Source organism: Cyprinodon variegatus, unplaced genomic scaffold, assembly GCF_000732505.1.
Source record: "Cyprinodon variegatus isolate N-32 unplaced genomic scaffold, C_variegatus-1.0 Scaffold75, whole genome shotgun sequence".
Classification (NCBI taxonomy): domain Eukaryota; kingdom Metazoa; phylum Chordata; class Actinopteri; order Cyprinodontiformes; family Cyprinodontidae; genus Cyprinodon; species Cyprinodon variegatus.
In genome coordinates, this window is record NW_015150528.1 from 1,317,316 (window position 1) to 1,326,852 (window position 9,537).

Here is a 9,537-nt window from a genome sequence, read left to right on the forward strand (position 1 = left end):
CATATTAAACATATGCAAGAGTCATTATAGTCACAAATAAAACACAATATACTGTAGGTGCCTGTACCACATTGATAACTTGACTTGTCTTTAAACTGAGGGAAGTAAAACAGTATAAGTCATTGCTCTTTATTTTCTGCATGTAGTGTTTTCTACATAACTGGATAGAGCAGTTCTTTGGTCTTTTATGTCACCTTTTAACCTTGCTGTCTGTGTGTGTCTCTGTGGGTCTGCAGTTACAAAGAGTTTTCCATAAGCCTGCACTGTAGTCCCAGTAGAGAAAAACCAATAAAGCTTTATGCTGTCGGCTCAGACTATCTCCTGGTGTGCACAGCGGGGAGGATGCTATCTACTCTGTTTTCATTTCATTTCTTATACGCTGTAGGAATATTTCTTAAAGTAAAACACCAAAGCATACTTATAATTAAAGCATTTCTTTTCCCGATATGCAAATGAACACAATGTAATGGGATTAAAACCAGAAAAGCAGATCCAGTTTAGTTCACTGAGTTAATAGTTAACCATATAGATTTGTTAGCTTTTTAATGTTTTGATACATGCAATATTTAAATTATGTTCTTCAAAAATTCGAAGATTCTGTGTAGCTAAAACCTAAATACAAGCAAATACAAAGAAATGCATAGAGGACCCCATGTACCACACAGTGGTTACATCTAATCTATCATGTCTTAGCCAAAAAAAGAAAAAACAAAATTGCATTTGCACCCCTCAGCCACAGTAGTAAACTGTCTTCAGTTAAAAACTGAATCCCTGATCACTAGTAAACAGAAAGTTTCTGGAATTAAACAACCCCCAGGTCTTCTATGATCCTCTTGGCCCAGCCTCAGAATTCTAGGTGTTTTATTTGACTAATCAACATCACTAGACACACAGTCAAGACTCATGGTAAAAGTTGGCTTTTGTCATTCCAGAAATATTTCTAAACTGAGTTTAATTTTACCTTAATCTGACCTGGAGATGATTATTCATAGTTTTTTTTCCCGTCTTGTTTAGATTTCTTCAATTCCCTTTTTAATTATTTTAACAAATGGTTTTACTGCTGTCATCTGTCTGTTTATCTCAAACGTGCTGCAAGGCTTTTACAGTAACCGCATCTAACGGGATGGTCTACATTTCACCAGTTTATCCTCTCCAGTTCGGCTACCTGTTAAATCTAGCATTTATGGAGATCGTATTATTGACTTTTAGAGCTTTTAATGGGCAGGCCTGCTAATACCTCAATAAAACATTGGTCCCTTAATTTGGTCCTCTCACCAGAACCTCCTGAAGGTCCCTAATATCCAGCTCAGAGCTCAGGGTAACCTGTCCTTTCAAGCAGGAGCCCCCCTGACCCTGTCTCAGCACTTTCATTCAGGCAAGCTTTTAGTTAAATGTTCTGTTTATTGTCTTTAATATTAAGTTTATATTTGGTTTTCTTCTGTATTTGCACTCTGTAGCGTTCTTAGTAAAATATACTATATACTGTAAATAGAATTTACTGGACAACAAAAATAGCTTCAATTATAGCAAAAAGCCACTTAATCTGCCCATACCTGTTACTATTGTACCAGGACTATTACTTGCCGAATCATTTAGAAGCATTCATTTGGAAGTCATTAAAAAATTTAAGATAATCTATGCTGATGTTCTGTATCTTATATCTGCAAAGTTCGGCTTTCCCTTGCAGCCTTGTTGGGTGGCAATGAGACAAGGACAAGCTCCCGGCTGCTCAGCACACAACCGTTTCTCAAGAGATGGATATTAAAGGAGGTTTAGTCTAACCTTAAAAGTTGTTGACAAATATCTAACAGACATATATATTTTTTTTTTACACAATGGGTGCATTCTAATTTCTGGGGTTAAATCCATGCATATCAAAGATTATCTGTTTCAGAAAGCCAGGTTGCTGCTTCTACAAGTCAAGTAATGCCACAAGATACTCTGTAAACCAACTCCAGTTAGCAGCAGGTTTCTTGAAGTTATCACAAATCTGCTGCACATAAAATATGAGATCAGACTCAAGAAAAGTATAAGAATGGTGTGTTTTTACTGCAAGAGCCTGTAGAAGTTGGAGAGCAAATGCAATTTTCTCTCCTTATTAGATTCATTTTATTAAATTAGATTCATATATTTTTGAGTTATTGTTCATGCTAAAGAAAAACCTTTGTGGATTTAACAGTTTTAAACTGTTACCATGCAGCTCAAATGCTGCTGAGAATTGATGTCAGGTTTTATTTTTCTCCCTTGGTAGAGAGAAGACTTCCACTGCCTGCTGTGTGGAATGTAATGTTTGGATTTTTCTTTGTACTCATTGATTAGCTAAGCTTTTTGTGTGTCCCATTTATGATGGCTTCTTCTTATCATGCTTGTGCTTATCCTGAACTCTGGGCTGACTTAACTCCAAGTAGAGTTAGCTGATTGACATCACCTGTTCTGAAGCCAGAAATCCTGAATATGTTGACTCAGAATAACTGTTCTCTACTCTCTACTAGAGTATTTTTATCCTAACTTCTGAACTAGAGCCCTGACACTCCCATATGGGATTTTTACAGTTACCCAAAATACTTTGCGTAATAGGACGTATAGGCACACCCAGGGGAGCAACTACATATTTTGAGTTGGATGCGAACACATCATTAGCGCATACATTTTTTCCTCCTTTAGTCCTGCATTTACAAAATACAGTGGTCATATTATAGAATTTGTTTTATGTTGCATATTATATCAGGTGATCATTTTAATCATAACCAAATAAGAAGTTTAATAAAGTACAAATATACAACAGTAGTGGTACTCAGTGTTCAACATTTTCTGTAGTGGAAATATGAAATCTTAACAGCCTGGACTCAATGTCAGACTTTTAACATTTATGACATTTAAACTGTTACATTCCGTGATGTTGCACTTGCCCATTTGTCAAGTATAGTATCAAATGATATAGGCCGTGCCACAGTGTTTTCAATAGAGATCACTGGAGGGTTTCCGGAGGCTGTGTGACAGATGCATACATCTGTCACATAGTGACGTCTGAATGACTTAATGAGGCTGAAGGCTGCCCCTGTCCTACCCTAGTTACGGTTCCTTCTGTAGACCCCTCGAAAGCAACAGGATCTAGGAACAGAAGGAAGGAGCACATTTTTGATGTATTTGGAATCAGCCAAAGTTTCAACTGGAAATGAGCTAAATAAGAAGCATCAATTATTCAGTACAAACTGTATCAAATAATATAAAAAGACAAAAGCAATGCAATGTCTATCACACAAGAATATTTGATTATACCTCATAGTAGCTAAACAAAAACCATAACCAATAAGAGCATGTAAATTCCTTCATATATTTGCTCTGTTTAATTGCGTCCAACACCAGCAGTTGTTGTGTTAATAATCCTTTAGAAAATAAATAGGGCAAGACCCAAGCTCCCAACATCTGGAACTTCTGTGCCTTGTTACCATCTTAACTGTTAACTACTAACAGATGTAAGGAGGTAGGAGAAAAATTAGGACAGTTTTTTAATATATTTCAGAGGAGAAAAAGTTGGTTTCTCTCCATATTTTCTGAATCCTAAATACCCTAATGTGAGCTTCTACTTCTTCTGCTTGTATTTTATTGGCAGTTGGCAAACATTGTATGCATTACCACCATCTTGTGAGATGGAGTGTGGGGCAGGAAGGCCCCAGCAGTTCTCTCTTAATTCTATTGAATATTCCTGTGGAGCTTAAAACTAAAAATAAGGCCTCAATAACAAATTCTGGGCCATTTCCTGCTAATTTGTCTTTGGTTAAGAAAGGAAGTTTCTGTTCTAAATGTTTAATTAATGTTCTCTGTATTTTTTACTTTGCACAATGAATAATTACATGTTTTACAGTTTCTGTTTCTCCACAATAGCTACAGTTTCCTGTTTCATTTTTCCAATGATGTATAAAATACTGTTTAATCCTCTATGACCAAGTCTCAAATGGAAAAATATCTTCCTACTTTTGATTTTTTTAATTTCCAAGATCCTGATTCCCTTACTTTCCTCTGTAAATCAAAATAAAATCACTCTTTCATTTCTTGTTCCTAACTTTCTTGCCACTTTCTTTTAATCTTTTCTTTAATAATACACTTAACCTCTGATTTACTCATTTTACATGGAATATCTATAGCTGTTTTACAAGCTCCCTTCTTTGCAGCTCCCTCTACTCCTATATGAGATAGAACCCAAATACAATTTATGTTATAGAACTGAACAGCCTCTAAATTCTGGAGGATTTCTAATAAATATCTTTTCTTGAATCTGATTTCTGATTTTGAATATTAGATAACACACTACTAGAATCCAAAATTATTAAGGCTTTCTCTAAATTATTGTCCTCTATCCAGCTAAATGCAGTATAGCCATTTATTCTCTGGTGAAAATGAGCAAATTATCGCTGACTCTTTTGTTCAATAAACTTCCTAAATCAATTAGAACAAAGGCAATTCCAACTTTGCAATTGATCGCTTCAGATGCATTGGTATAGATTGCCACATATTCAGAATTTCTGAATATAACTATCAACATTATGACTATTATACGTCTGCTTCATTCTATCTCTATTCTCCCACTCTGCAGAATTTGTTATTTCAATCTCTAATGTTATTCTCTCTCTCTTTTTTCTCATCTGACATGTTCCTGTTTGGCTGTGACACCATCCTGGAGAGAAATATCAGCTGTGTTTATAAATGTTTGAGCTAGGCCTATTTATCATTTTAGTCCTGTTTCCCTGACTGTGACTGGCTGGATGTGCTCTCTTCATCATCTGACATGGTAGCGGGCTCAGAGCTCATCTGCTTTGCTATGAGTTTCCTGGACAAGGCCACCTGTGGAGCTGGTTAACAAGTTCCTTTGTATCTCTGCTTCTTTCTGTATCTCTGCTTCTGTCTCCTTGAAACCTAGTCGGCCTCGGCAGATGGCCGCTCACTCTGAGCCTGGTTCTGCTGGAGGTTTCTTTATGTTAAAAGGGAGTTTTTCCTCTCCGCTGTTGCTGTAAACATGTTTGGTGTGAGGGGTTGACTTCAAGTCAATGAGTCGATGCAATAAACTGGTTTTCCTTAGACAAAAAACTTAATCGACTCTGTAAAGTGCCTTGAGAAGACGTGTTGTGAATTGGTGCTATATAAATAAACTAAACTGAACTGAATTGACTCTTCAAAAGCATCTCCATTTATATCAGTCAAGCTTCCCCACAACAATGCTATGAGCATTAAAAACTCCACATAGTATTATGTTTCCCTTAAAAAAATCTGTGATCTCCTTCATATTTTCCAATGATAATCCATAGATTATAAAAGTTCACTCTAACCAAACCTTTAATTGTCCACACTTTAATCACAATAAATACAAGTTCTGACAATTTTCCTGCAATCCTATGCTGGATACCGTTTTGAACAAAAAAGGCATATCCTCCACCACTTCCTTCATGTCTATCTCTATGAACACAATCATATCCCCTAATAACAGAATAGAAAGATGGTTTAACCCACATCTCCTGTAGACAAATTACATCCAGTTTGTTCCTATTATCTTGCTTATATCCTTTCGATTCCTGACCATTAGCAGGTAAACTTCAAACATTCCACAGTAACACTAACAAAACTTTTCATTTGTCCCTCCTGGATTTCCCTCCTTCTCCAGCTTCTTATTGTTATGCTCCCAACAAACACCCTCACTCCCCCCCTGTTGGCAGTCCTGCTGGATACTGCAGAGAAGCAGGAAGTACAGCAATCAGTGATCACCTGCTGAGTCCCAGGCGGCTTCCAGTGATTTGAACCTCTCCAAACCAAAGTAAGGGGAGGAAGGATTGGATTGGTTCTTCTACTGCAGTTCAGCAGATTATGCTCAGACTAAAAATCTATAGCAAAGTTGTAAACCTGATTTATTTACTTATTTATTTTGACATTTGTATCAAGTATTTCATTTTAAATCTGAAATATCAGCCTTGTACAGTATGAGACCATACTGACATAATTTGAATTGAATTCTAAAAAGTTTTGTTCATATTAATAGATATAAAATTATTAAAGTACAATGCAAATATGCCAAACAGTTAAAAATCATTTGTTTCTGGAATTCAGATTTTGTCATTCTGTAAATTATTTTCTGACAAATATCAGTTTATGATCAATCTGAACTGTGTAGAAACAATTCCTAAGAAAGGTGTATTCATTTTTGACTATATTATAAATCTCTTTTAGGTGCTCTGATCCGAACTTCATTATGTTGGCAGGTGCTTTGCTTTGCATTTCTCTGTCAGGTCATTTTTCATTTTAACTGAAAATTCCCTCCTGCCTCATGAATTCATTTCATTTCTGCCCGTCAGATGCTGCTGCACCAGCCTCAAATCCTTTTTTAAGGCCAAATGCGGTCTCTGTTGCTTGTTACAAACTAAGCATGACAGGCGTTTTGCAAAAACTGATTTATTGTGATTTTTTCACAAGAGAATAAAAAGAAAACGTGGACTGAAAACAATGTTTTGTGCAGGCAGCTAAATCATTCATAAAAGATAAAACTCACATCAAAGTGGAGCTTTTTCATTTTAAGAAACTTCTAAATGCTAAATAAACAGAACAAGTTTTAACTGTCTCTTTGTTCAATTGCAAAGTAATCTCTTTTGGTAAAAAGATCTACATCTAACCAAGTAAGAGTTGTATTTAATGTGATTTACTTCTAAGTTATTGTTATGGATTATCAATAATACTTGAACTTTTTTTTATATATTTGATGTAAAATACAACAGATGATCAGAGGTTTATATTTACAGCTCAGGGTTTCAACTGTAAAGTTCTTAAACTTCTCAATCGTCTTAAAAGTTGAGCTGAAGTTTCACATTTCCTGCAGAAATTATAACCTCAACTCTTGGTAAACCTTAAGCTTTTAAAATCTTTACCAACAGCCAGGATTTTTACTTTTTTATGCATGTGGAGCTTGACTAAATGCATAACGCTGCTACCTGGGGCTGCCAACTGTGAAACAGTAATCACTAGTGATTGGTGGTAGCAAGAGTCAACAGGAGAGGAGTTTGGTCATGGAGCGTGCTCATTTGGAGTTGACTAATATGCCCCAGAGGCCTGCTGGACAGCGTGAACCTCTGAGCCGAAGCATTGCTCCTCTCTTTGGTCTGTTTCCCTCTGGCTTCTCACCCTGCTGTGCAGCTAACCCTTTCCCTCTGAGCCTCAGGATGTCTGGCTTGTCAGAAGGCCAAGTGTAGCACTCAGCTGGAAAACAAATTGCTCCTCATGAGGTGCCTTCATTGGATATGACATCATCAACATGCAGAGTTCAACTGCACACTATTTTGTTTTTCTTTGATCATACCATGCAGAGAGTGTATTTTTCCTTTTAACCAACAGGAAGAGAATATCAAAAACACACTCTACTTTGACACATGCTCTAAATAAGAAAAGCTCGACTCATATTTATAATCTGGGACTTGGCTCTCATAAACATGCCTTTACTTGTGTAATTAAACATGCAAATGAGCAGATAAGCTGTACCCTACTGAAATAAATTAATTTAATTTAGTTCCCTCTGAGTTGCCATACAAATATATTGGCATCATAGTTTTTTATATTCTTTGCATGAGTAGATGCATTTTCCATTATAAATGTGTTCAAAACTTTGCAGTTTTGTGAAATGTAACAATTTAAATGTGACTAAAAAACTGTATATAAATGTATTTTTTATTTATTGAGAAACATACACTTGTCATGAAATGTTTCCATTTAGCAAATTTGCATAATTTGATGGTTAATGGAAACACAGCAAGCAGTGTTTCCAAACAGTTAATTGCAGTAGAGGGAGCAGTTTATATCTGTATGTTCTTAACTACCATTGTCTCCCAGAATCAATTATAAAACCTGACAACTGCTTTTAAAACTGAGGATTGTGTCAGTGCTCAGAATAGAGGACCCAGTAAATCAAGGCAGGCAGACAGATTTTAAAATTTTCAAAAAGGCATTTATTAAACAACCGAGGATCTGAAGTTACTGCATGGCCATCTAAAGCAATAACTTCTGCAGGGGGAAAACTCAGGTTAGTGACCACGTAAAGCTGACGGAGGATGATTACGAACATGTGAGTTACTAACCCGGTCTTAAAGTTCAATCCGTGGCCAAAGGAAGAGGTGGATTCCAACCAAATGGGTGCAAACACGATGTAGGCAGGAGATCCAAGCAGACAAAGGAATGCAGGACAATCCAGAGGGGGAAGCCAAAGCCTGTGTCGAAGAGGTTCACAGGATTCCGAGCCAGAAGATTAGAAATTCGAAGACGTACCAAAGGGAAATCCAGGTCGGTGTCAGAAAACAGTTAAAGGTTTGATAAACAGGCAGAATCCAGCAATAGACCGAGGACAGGTCAGACAAACAGATCATATCAGAAACAGGCAGGCTCTGAGATCTAAAGGCAGAACAGGTCAGGATCAGGCAATCAGGACACAATAAGGCAGGCTAGAGAACTCTCAAAAAAAGGCTTGAATAATCTGGCACGGATAACTGGGAGCAGGCAGGCTAAATAGAGACAGAAGCAGGTGACACAGATGACTAGTGATGATAAACTGGACTGAGCTAGACAGGTGAATGGAATTAACAATCAAGCCAGTCATCAGCATCAAGATCATGGCAGTTTGATTTACCGAAAGAAAATAACTATTTTAAATCCACAAAATAGTTTGGGCTTCAGTGTTTTCTAACACCAATAGTATGGATACTTGGCTTAGACTAACCATTTGAAGTTATGATATTTAACTTTCTGGGACTAGGCTGTGGAGCTGCAGAGAGCAAAATGGAGGGACCTGGAAGGAAGGGTTTTTTTTCAAATGTTCAGCCCTTCAAGAACTTCTGCTGTAGCTTTAAATAGTTTAGAACTTACTTTGACGGCTCCCTTAAAGACTTGGGATTTGAACCTGCCTCTTTGAAACTAGAACTTGGACTTGGCCCCTGCATATTGAGAATCAGCTCAGAGTTGTACCTTAATGACAAGAGATCTGGCTTAGAATTGTGGAAAATTTCACTTTTCTAAAATAATTTTTCTAAAATTACAAGTCTGTTTATCGCCTTATCACCTAAGCTATAACCTATTATATCTGGTTTGACATTCATGAGATTGTGATTTTTGAAAAGAACACTAAAAACTGGGTTATTCAGAATTGTGCATTTTGAACTCTCATCTGCAAGAGGCGGAACAAACACACAGACAGGAGGGCGATTTGGGAAGGTTTTCTTTTTCCTCCCCAGGCATGTCTCACATCAAATCTACTTTTCCATTACTTACTCTTATCAAAACAGCATAGGGCTTGAAATAAAAGCCTGGCTGCAGGTGCATTCTCTTTCTCCACAAAATAGGGCATCGGACCACCAAGCGATAAACAGAGGGGTGTTTCTTTACCATCGATTCAAAGTGAGAACAATTACAGCCCAAGGATAGAGTGTTAGAGATCTATGGCTGTGGATCCTTAGATAATTAAAGGTGAGCATTGGAGTCAGATTTGGTGTTTACATTGGGGTTAAACATTTTGGA